Genomic DNA, 8,662 nt, shown 5'->3' on the forward strand with positions numbered 1-8,662 from the left:
ACATAGTGAAGCTCCCTCCACGCCGTCCCAATACACACTCTCCGTGTCAGGCTCAGAGTGAAGTTCCCTCTGCATCTCCCAATCACGCACTCCCATTGTCAGACACTGACTGAAGCTTCTCCTGCATATTCCCATGACACACTCTGAGGATCAGTCACAGTTTTAATCTTCATCCTCCCCATCTATTCACACAGTCCCGGTGTCAGAAATAGAGTGTACCTCTGTCCACATCATCCCATCATACATTTCCGGGTCAGACGCAGAGTGGTTCATAAAACACAGTCCAATCACACATTCCCAGGGTCAAACACAGAGTGGACCTCTCACAACGGCATACCATCACACACTTCCGGGGTTAGGCAAAGGATTAAGCTACCCCCAACCTTTCAGAACGCACACTCCCAGTGTCAGACATAGTGTTAAGCTCCCAAAAGAATGTCCCAACAAATAGTCCTGGAGTCAAGCACTGAGTGAAGATCCCTCCGCATCGTCCCATCATACACTCTGGGGCTCGGATGCAGAGAGAATTCCCTCTACCCTGTCCCATCGCACACTCCCAGAGTCGGACTTTGAGAAAATCTCCCTCCAGACAGACCCATCATAAAATTCCTGTGTCAGACACAGAGAGTGGCAGCCTCCATGACATAGGAAGGGAAAGCAAAGAGGTCCTGAAAAGAAAATTTTTAAATCCAAGTCGAAAGCTGAGAAGCAGGACCTCCCAGTTGGTAATTTCTGGATTGGTGTCTATGCCACGGACTTGTGCAGAACTCTGTGAATGTTAATTTGCATGTGGAGTCAGTGGCGAGGAAGGTTCTAGAATGCAAGAGCAGGGATGCAATGTTGAGGCTTCACAAGGCACCTGAGAGGTCTCACCTTGAGGATTGTGTACAGTTTTCGGCTCCTCATCTTAGTAGAGATAAGCTTGTGTTGGAGAAGTTCAAGAGGAGGTTCATTAGGATAATTCCAGGAATGAAAGGTTTATCATACCAGGAACTTTTGATTGCTCTGGGTCTGCACTCGCTGGAATTTAGAACGAAGAGGAGGATCTCGTTGAAACCATTCGAATGGTGAAAGGCTGAGGCAGAGTAGATGTGGAAAGGATGTTCTCCATGTTGGAAGAGTCAAGGACAAGACGACACACCCTCAGGTTAGAGAGGCGTCCTTTCAAAACAGAGATGCGAAACCAAAGGGCGGTGAATTTTTGGAATTGCATATGTAACCCCCTGGGTCGCCTCAGGCTCGCTCAGCTCGTTCTCGTCTAGGGGGAGCAGCCTTCAGCTCCGCCAAACTGGGTAATCAGCCGGTGTGGATGCTGTGTGATGTCCCTGCCTCGCCATAAACAGACAGTACACCATATGCGATTAAATGAGTACAATTTATAAAGGTTACTATAACTAAGTGATTAATAACGATACAGTATATATGAAGGAAAAACAATAAAGAAAAGGCGCCAAACTTATCAAAGTCCAAACCACTTCGTGCACAACCGTTGGAACTCAATTACTGAAGTCTTCTGGCCACCATTCGATGCCCTTCGAACTCCTCGACTCGCAGCTCAGGACCACCCGAAGTGGTTAACCAAACACATCTATCGTCGTCTCCTCTCCTCAGGGTACCTCCTGACCTCGGACCCCCCCCCCTTGGGGTCCGTTCCTCGCCCAGTTTACAGCATCGCGTCCTCTCTCTCTCACCCCCTCGCGCCGATCTGCCCAAAAGCCTGCCAACAATAGCTTACAGACTCAGAAGAAAAAACAACATTAATCCCAATTGGTTTACAAAGGAATACTATTCTCGTTATCAGTAAATTTTAACCCAAACAAGCTTCTAGCACTCTCTCGCAACAAAGAAGTATTCCTACTTTTAACAAAACAAAGAAGCCATTTTGATTACATACACAGTAACAAAGAAAAAGAAGAAATCCCCTTTACACTTATACTGCTGTGGAGGCCAGATCGTTGGGTGTTTTTAAGGCAAGGATTTATTGGTTCTTAATTGGAGATGGCATCAAAGGTTACAGGGAGAAGGCCGCGCAATGGGGTTGAGGAGGAGAAAAAAATGATGTGCGACGATTGCAAGGCTGATCCTTCTCGATGGGCCAGATGGCCTAATTCTGCTACTATGTCTGAAGTTCTTATGGTCCGCGGAAACGGAGAGAAGGTTAGACTGATCCATGGAGCAATCGCTGGTGGTGGGGTGGGGGGGGGATCCCCGACACTGCTGGGGTTGGCTGTACTGTTGAGCTCGAGGATTCTCTGGTCCTGATGTCAAACAGGTGAAAGCGCGGTAATGCGACGTTGGGCTGTGAGGGGGAGCTCCTCGATGGAGAGTGGGGAGTCGTTGTATGGTCTCAATTTCCCTCGGTAGATTTCTTTAACGATTTATGGAATAACCCAAACCCAAACCACATGCAAAATATAATACAACTTATATTTTACTGTGATTCACTCTGTTCCAGCAGCCTCTCTTCACAAACGGAGAGCATATTCTGATTGCACAGCCCCCTGTTAGTACCCGAAGTAATTCCTCTGTCCCGTCATATCTTCCGTCGGCCCCCAAATTAATTCTATTGCCTCGTGTTCTCCCTACAGCCCCATATCAGTTCCCAAACTAATCCCACTACCCTGCTCATTTCCCCTGTCCGTGTCAGACCTTAAACTAATCACACTGTCGCAGTCTCTCGCAACAGCCAGGGTCGGTGCCCGAGCTAATCACACTGTCTCACTCTCTCCCCACAGCCCGTGTCAGTCCCCGAACTAATCACACTGTCCCATTCTCTCCCCACAGTCCTGTGTCAGTCAGAAATAGAAATATAGTCAGCAGTAACTCTCTGAATGCGCCATTATAAAGATGCTGTGCAGGATATGGTTCAGCTGCAACAGATCAGATGCCCCCGAGCCCACATCCCATTCTTCCGATGCTATGTGGGATACGGTCTGTTTGGAAGTGGACAGCAGGAATTCACAGTGTTGCGGGCTCAGTCTCTACACTCCGGCTGGAGAACAATTACGAAATGGAATGGCGGTGGATTGGTGATCTTCGACAAATTAGAGCGATGCGCGGTGAGCAGTCGATCGCTCCTGTAAACAACACCATTTCCATTATTAGAGGTGAAATAGCTGAAGGGATTGTTTGTAGCCGTGATAAAGTGGAGTCAAATGATACAAAACACAATTTATCATTTACTGACTTATGTTAAAACAGACCTACGTGTCGAAAATAGACTGGACCGTCATTTAAATAAGCTGCCACGTTGTTATAAGGTCGAAGTGTCTGCACTGATAGAGACTCGAACCTAGAAAAGCAGAGACCAGCATCACTTCAGAAAGCCTAGCGAGGTGAAATTATGAAACAGTGACGATATCGGCACCAACTTAATTCACAACAGAAGAAGAAAACATTGCGATCGAAGTATGGAAAATGTAAAACCATTTGATGCCTGAAACCTCCATTCCGGAAACACGTTTCAGCCGACGGTAACATCTGTGCTCAGTAACAGTGCGAATACCGCAGCAGAGTAACGACGGCACCATTCATAAAGTGAGCAGCTCCGGCATCTTACCGGGGACACCAACCGCTACAAGTGTGGGATAGAAAATGGCCGCGATGTAGTAAATCGTCGAATATTCCATATTCCGTCAAAAGCGGCGTTCAGTTGTACGGAACGTTTCAGCTGCTCAGATGGGCTGGTGATCGGTTTAGCAGACTTTTATTGAGGTGAGAGCAATTCCACTGAGGCAATTAGCGTGGCGATCACGTCAGGGACATTAGTGACAACCAACTGCACAAACACTTACGTTAATCTATTTTTACTCGCTGTTCCCGCGTAATGAATTTCTCTCCTCAAGGGATATTGCAATCTATTTACTGTAAAACAAAATATGATGTGAATTTTCCATGAAACCTGAATTCAGCTATTTAAATAGAATATTTTTATATCATTGTTGCTTTAAAACAGACATTCATCTTGGAATCGATTTATTTTGTAACGTTTGTCGGAGCACATTCGCTTCTGAAATTGAGGGAAGGAGTTTGTTCTGGCGGGTGAAATGGAGAACACTTCTTTATTAAAGGGGAACATTCGTTTATTCTTTTCTTTCGTCCGTTCCAGTCATTCCGGGCGGTGTGAGTGATGGAATAAACAATGACAGCTGGCATGTATTAGAATAACACTACACTTATATTCCTCCACAAACAATTTAAAAGATCCATAGGGATAGTCCAGAGACCTGTGATCAAAAAGGGAGCGTGTCTTCGGGAAATTAGCGAGGGCTGTGGATAGTTTGAGAACAATGTTTTCCAGCGCACACATGGGCCGTTTGGCAGGAACCTGACCTCTGCCAGTGAATGACCTGACCACCCCACTCCCGTGACGTGCGATGCAGTCTATTTAACTTTAAAGTTACTCTCAAATCTGCCACAATTCTACCACCATTTCTCCGTCCATTCTCAGTTTGAACAAATATAGTAAGTAAAATCTATGCACAATCCGCAGGTTCTCAGTCTGTTGTATTATTTGCCACGAAGTTGGGATATTTTTCTCCCGATTTACTTTCAGGTATATTGCCTTTCGAGCGTCACTATAAGTCTGTGCAGAACAGCGAATGTGGTCAAGCTCACCTGTCAATCACACTTCCTTCTGCTCCTGCAGTGCACCGCTCCGTGCCGATTGTGGTTCTCGTACCGATGAGCTGCCCTCGGCTTATTGGAGAAAGTCTCATCACTCTTGTTTCCATTGTGGAACTCGTACTAATGTGCGACCCTCTGTTGACTCGAGAAAGTATCACCTCTGCCTTCAAATCCATCCTTCCAAAGTGAATCACTTCGTAACTTTCCGGGTTGAACTCCATCTGTAACTTCTCAGCGCTGCTCTGCGTCCTGTCACCTTCCTGTTGGTCATCTGTGATACACTTCCATACTCTCCGTAATTGCATCAACCTTCAATTCTCTGAAAATACAATAAACCACCCTTCCACCTCCTCATACAAATCATTCATAAAAGCACAACAATCCGGAGGTTCATGGACATCCAGGGAGAATTTTTTCTATCCACAACTATCCTTTGCCTTCTGCAAGTTAACACACGGTCCTTCGAGGGAACATACCCTGAAACGGCTTTTCCTGCCGATTTTTCTGAGTTCTCACTGGGCACAAATCAAACAATTCTTACAATAATGTACATCTCCGCGCAGATTTGGACACCAACGCAGATTCCTCAACTGTTCCATCGATCTATCTGATCCTTGATGCCCACAAATGTCATGGTGTCAATGCATCATCTGGTTTCTTTCACAATTCCGCTCCTCAAATTTACCACTCTCAAGTGTAATCCAAATCCATGCCTGTATCCATCGATATTTCCCATAAATATCAGAATCCTCTCCTGTTTGTACCTTTTCTAACTCCTGATCCTGTTGCTGTGTCATGACTAAGTCTATGTGTGTACAGATTGCTGGTTTTTCTGTCATTCCTACCTCTATATCTGGATTCCATTTCACCACCCAACTTGAATCTAGTTTGGCTAACTCACCAGCACTCCTGCTCCCTTCCACGGATGTCTTTAAGTGATCCTCCATCTTTTTAATCCATCAGTGGTTTCTCTTGCCTTCTCAAATATTTTCTTCAACAAGGGAGCCGATGACAAAGGTTTGCCTTCTATTGGGATACAACGTCTAGATTCCCATAACGGTAAATATTCAGTCAAAGCAGATGAGCATCCAGTGAATGAAGGGAGACGGGTCATGTACAGTCATCAGAGTTTAGTCTCATTCGGTATCGTGTTCAGTGCAGAAGTAGTGAGTCACAGGGCTTGTTCCTGTTCTCTGCTGTTCCATGAACTCAACATGTCCAGGTGATGTGTTCATATTATAATGTCAATCTGTTCACCATCTGCTGTCCATTCACCCCCATTCATCTTGGTCTTCTGTACTGACGGGTGTAACATAGGACACGGTATCTTGCAACACCGGAACAAGCTCTCCCGCCAGCCATATCCCTGACGAGCGGGACGTTCCTGGCTGTGCAGTGACGTAGCACTGACAGCAATTTCTCAGAGTTCATCAGTCAACCGCGTGCAGCAATGTGGAACTTTAGAAGATTCCAAATGTCAAACTTGAGCTTCCCTCGCAATCCGACTCACAAACTCTCTCAGTGCTGCACAGAACAACGTAGTTACAATTTTCTCAATCAAAAATTCATGGCATATTGCAGACGAGTCCGAAACTGTCATAAGAAAATCGAAATTATTTATGAGTGGGAATCAGCAAACGTAAGAGTGCAGAGATACACGGTGAAGGAGCAATTTAGAATTGCTGAGGGGAATGTATTCATATAAATGATGTTGCTACACGAAACAGGCTGTCTTGGTGTGTTTTATTTCGATCGATTTATGAAATTAATTACGCACTTATTTATTTAAATTAATTAATATATTTATTTTGTTTATTTTCATTCAACCTTTCAGAAGTTGTGTTGCCAAAACATAGAGGTTTACGGATCAGATGCTGCTCAGTTGGCTCTGAGCGGTTTAGCAACGTATAGCATGCAGAATGGTCTGTTTGCCATATGACCCTTTGGCGCTGAATGTGTTGCCCAGTACAACCGTCATTATTCATCAGTGCACTGTCTCTCTCACAATTTTAACATCATCCAATTGTAGCAGGCTCTTGTTCTAAGAAGAGCTCAGTGAATACAGATTCTAATTTAAGAGGATTCACTAGATTGCTAGAACAGCGGCAAAGGAGGAGGAAAAAATAACACCGGCTCACACTGAGTCAGATACTCACAGGTACGGGACAGAGACAGCAGCAGTAACGCTGGAGCAGACAGATACAGCATGAAACCCACACTCTCACACTGTAGCAGCGACTGACAGACACAGAATGAAACCCACACTCTCACACTGTAACAGAGACTGACAGATACAGAATGAAACCCACACTCTCACACTGTAACAGAGACTGACAGATACAGAATGAAACCCACACTCACACACTGTAACAGAGACTGACAGATACAGAACGAAACCCACACTCTCACACTGTAACAGAGACTGACAGATACAGAATGAAACCCACACTCTCACAGTGTAACAGAGACTGACAGATACAGAATGAAACCCACACTCACACACTGTAACAGAGACTGACAGATACAGAATGAAACCCACACTCTCACACTGTAACAGAGACTGACAGATACAGAATGAAACCCACACTCTCACACTGTAACAGAGACTGACAGATACAGAACGAAACCCACACTCTCACACTGTAACAGAGACTGACAGATACAGAATGAAACCCACACTCTCACAGTGTAACAGAGACTGACAGATACAGAATGAAACCCACACTCACACACTGTAACAGAGACGGACAGATACAGAATGAAACCCACACTCTCACACTGTAACTGAGACTGACAGATACAGAATGAAACCCACACTGACACACTGTAACAGAGACTGACAGATACAGAATGAAACCCACACTCTCACACTGCAGCAGAGACTGACAGATACAGAATGAACCCCACACTCACACACTGTAACAGAGACTGACAGATACAGAATGAAACCCATACTCTCACACTGTAACAGAGACTGACAGATACAGAATGAAACCCACACTCACACTGTAACAGAGACTGACAGATACAGAATGAAACCCACTCTCTCACACTGTAACAGAGACTGACAGATACAGAATGAAACCCACACTGTCACACTGTAACAGAGACTGACAGATACAGAAAGAAACCCACACTCTCATACTGTAACAGAGACTGACAGATACAGAATGAAACCCACACTCTCACACTGTAACAGAGACGGACAGATACAGAATGAAACCCACACCCTCACACTGTAGCAGAGACTGACAGATACAGAATGAAACCCACACTCTCACATGGTAACAGAGACTGACAGATACAGAATGAAACCCACACTGTCACACTGTAACAGAGACTGACAGATACAGAATGAAACCCACACTCTCACACTGTAACAGAGACTGACAGATACAGAATGAAACCCACACTCACACACTGCAGCAGAGACTGACAGATACAGAATGAAATCCACACTCACACACTGCAGCAGAGACTGACAGATACAGAATGAAAGCCACACTCTCACACTGTAACAGAGACTGACAGATACAGAATGAAACCCACACTCTCACACTGTAGCAGAGACTGACAGACACAGAATGAAACCCACACTCTCGCACTGTAACAGAGACTGACAGATACAGAATGAAACCACACTCCCACACTGTAACAGAGACTGACAGGTACAGAATGAAACCCACACTCTCACACTGTAACAGAGACTGACAGATACAGAATGAAACCCACACTCACACACTGTAACAGAGACTGACAGATACAGAATGAAACCCACACTCTCACACTGTAACAGAGACTGACAGATACAGAATGAAACCCACACTCACACACTGCAGCAGAGCCTGACAGATACAGAATGAAATCCACACTCACACACTGCAGCAGAGACTGACAGATACAGAATGAAACCCACACTCACACACTGCAGCAGAGACTGACAGATACAGAATGAAACCCACACTCTCACACTGTAGCAGAGACTGACAGATACAGAATGAAACCCACACTCACACACTGCAGCAGAGACTGACAG

This window comes from Hemitrygon akajei, unplaced genomic scaffold (genome assembly GCF_048418815.1).
Source record: "Hemitrygon akajei unplaced genomic scaffold, sHemAka1.3 Scf000168, whole genome shotgun sequence".
In the NCBI taxonomy this organism is placed as follows: domain Eukaryota; kingdom Metazoa; phylum Chordata; class Chondrichthyes; order Myliobatiformes; family Dasyatidae; genus Hemitrygon; species Hemitrygon akajei.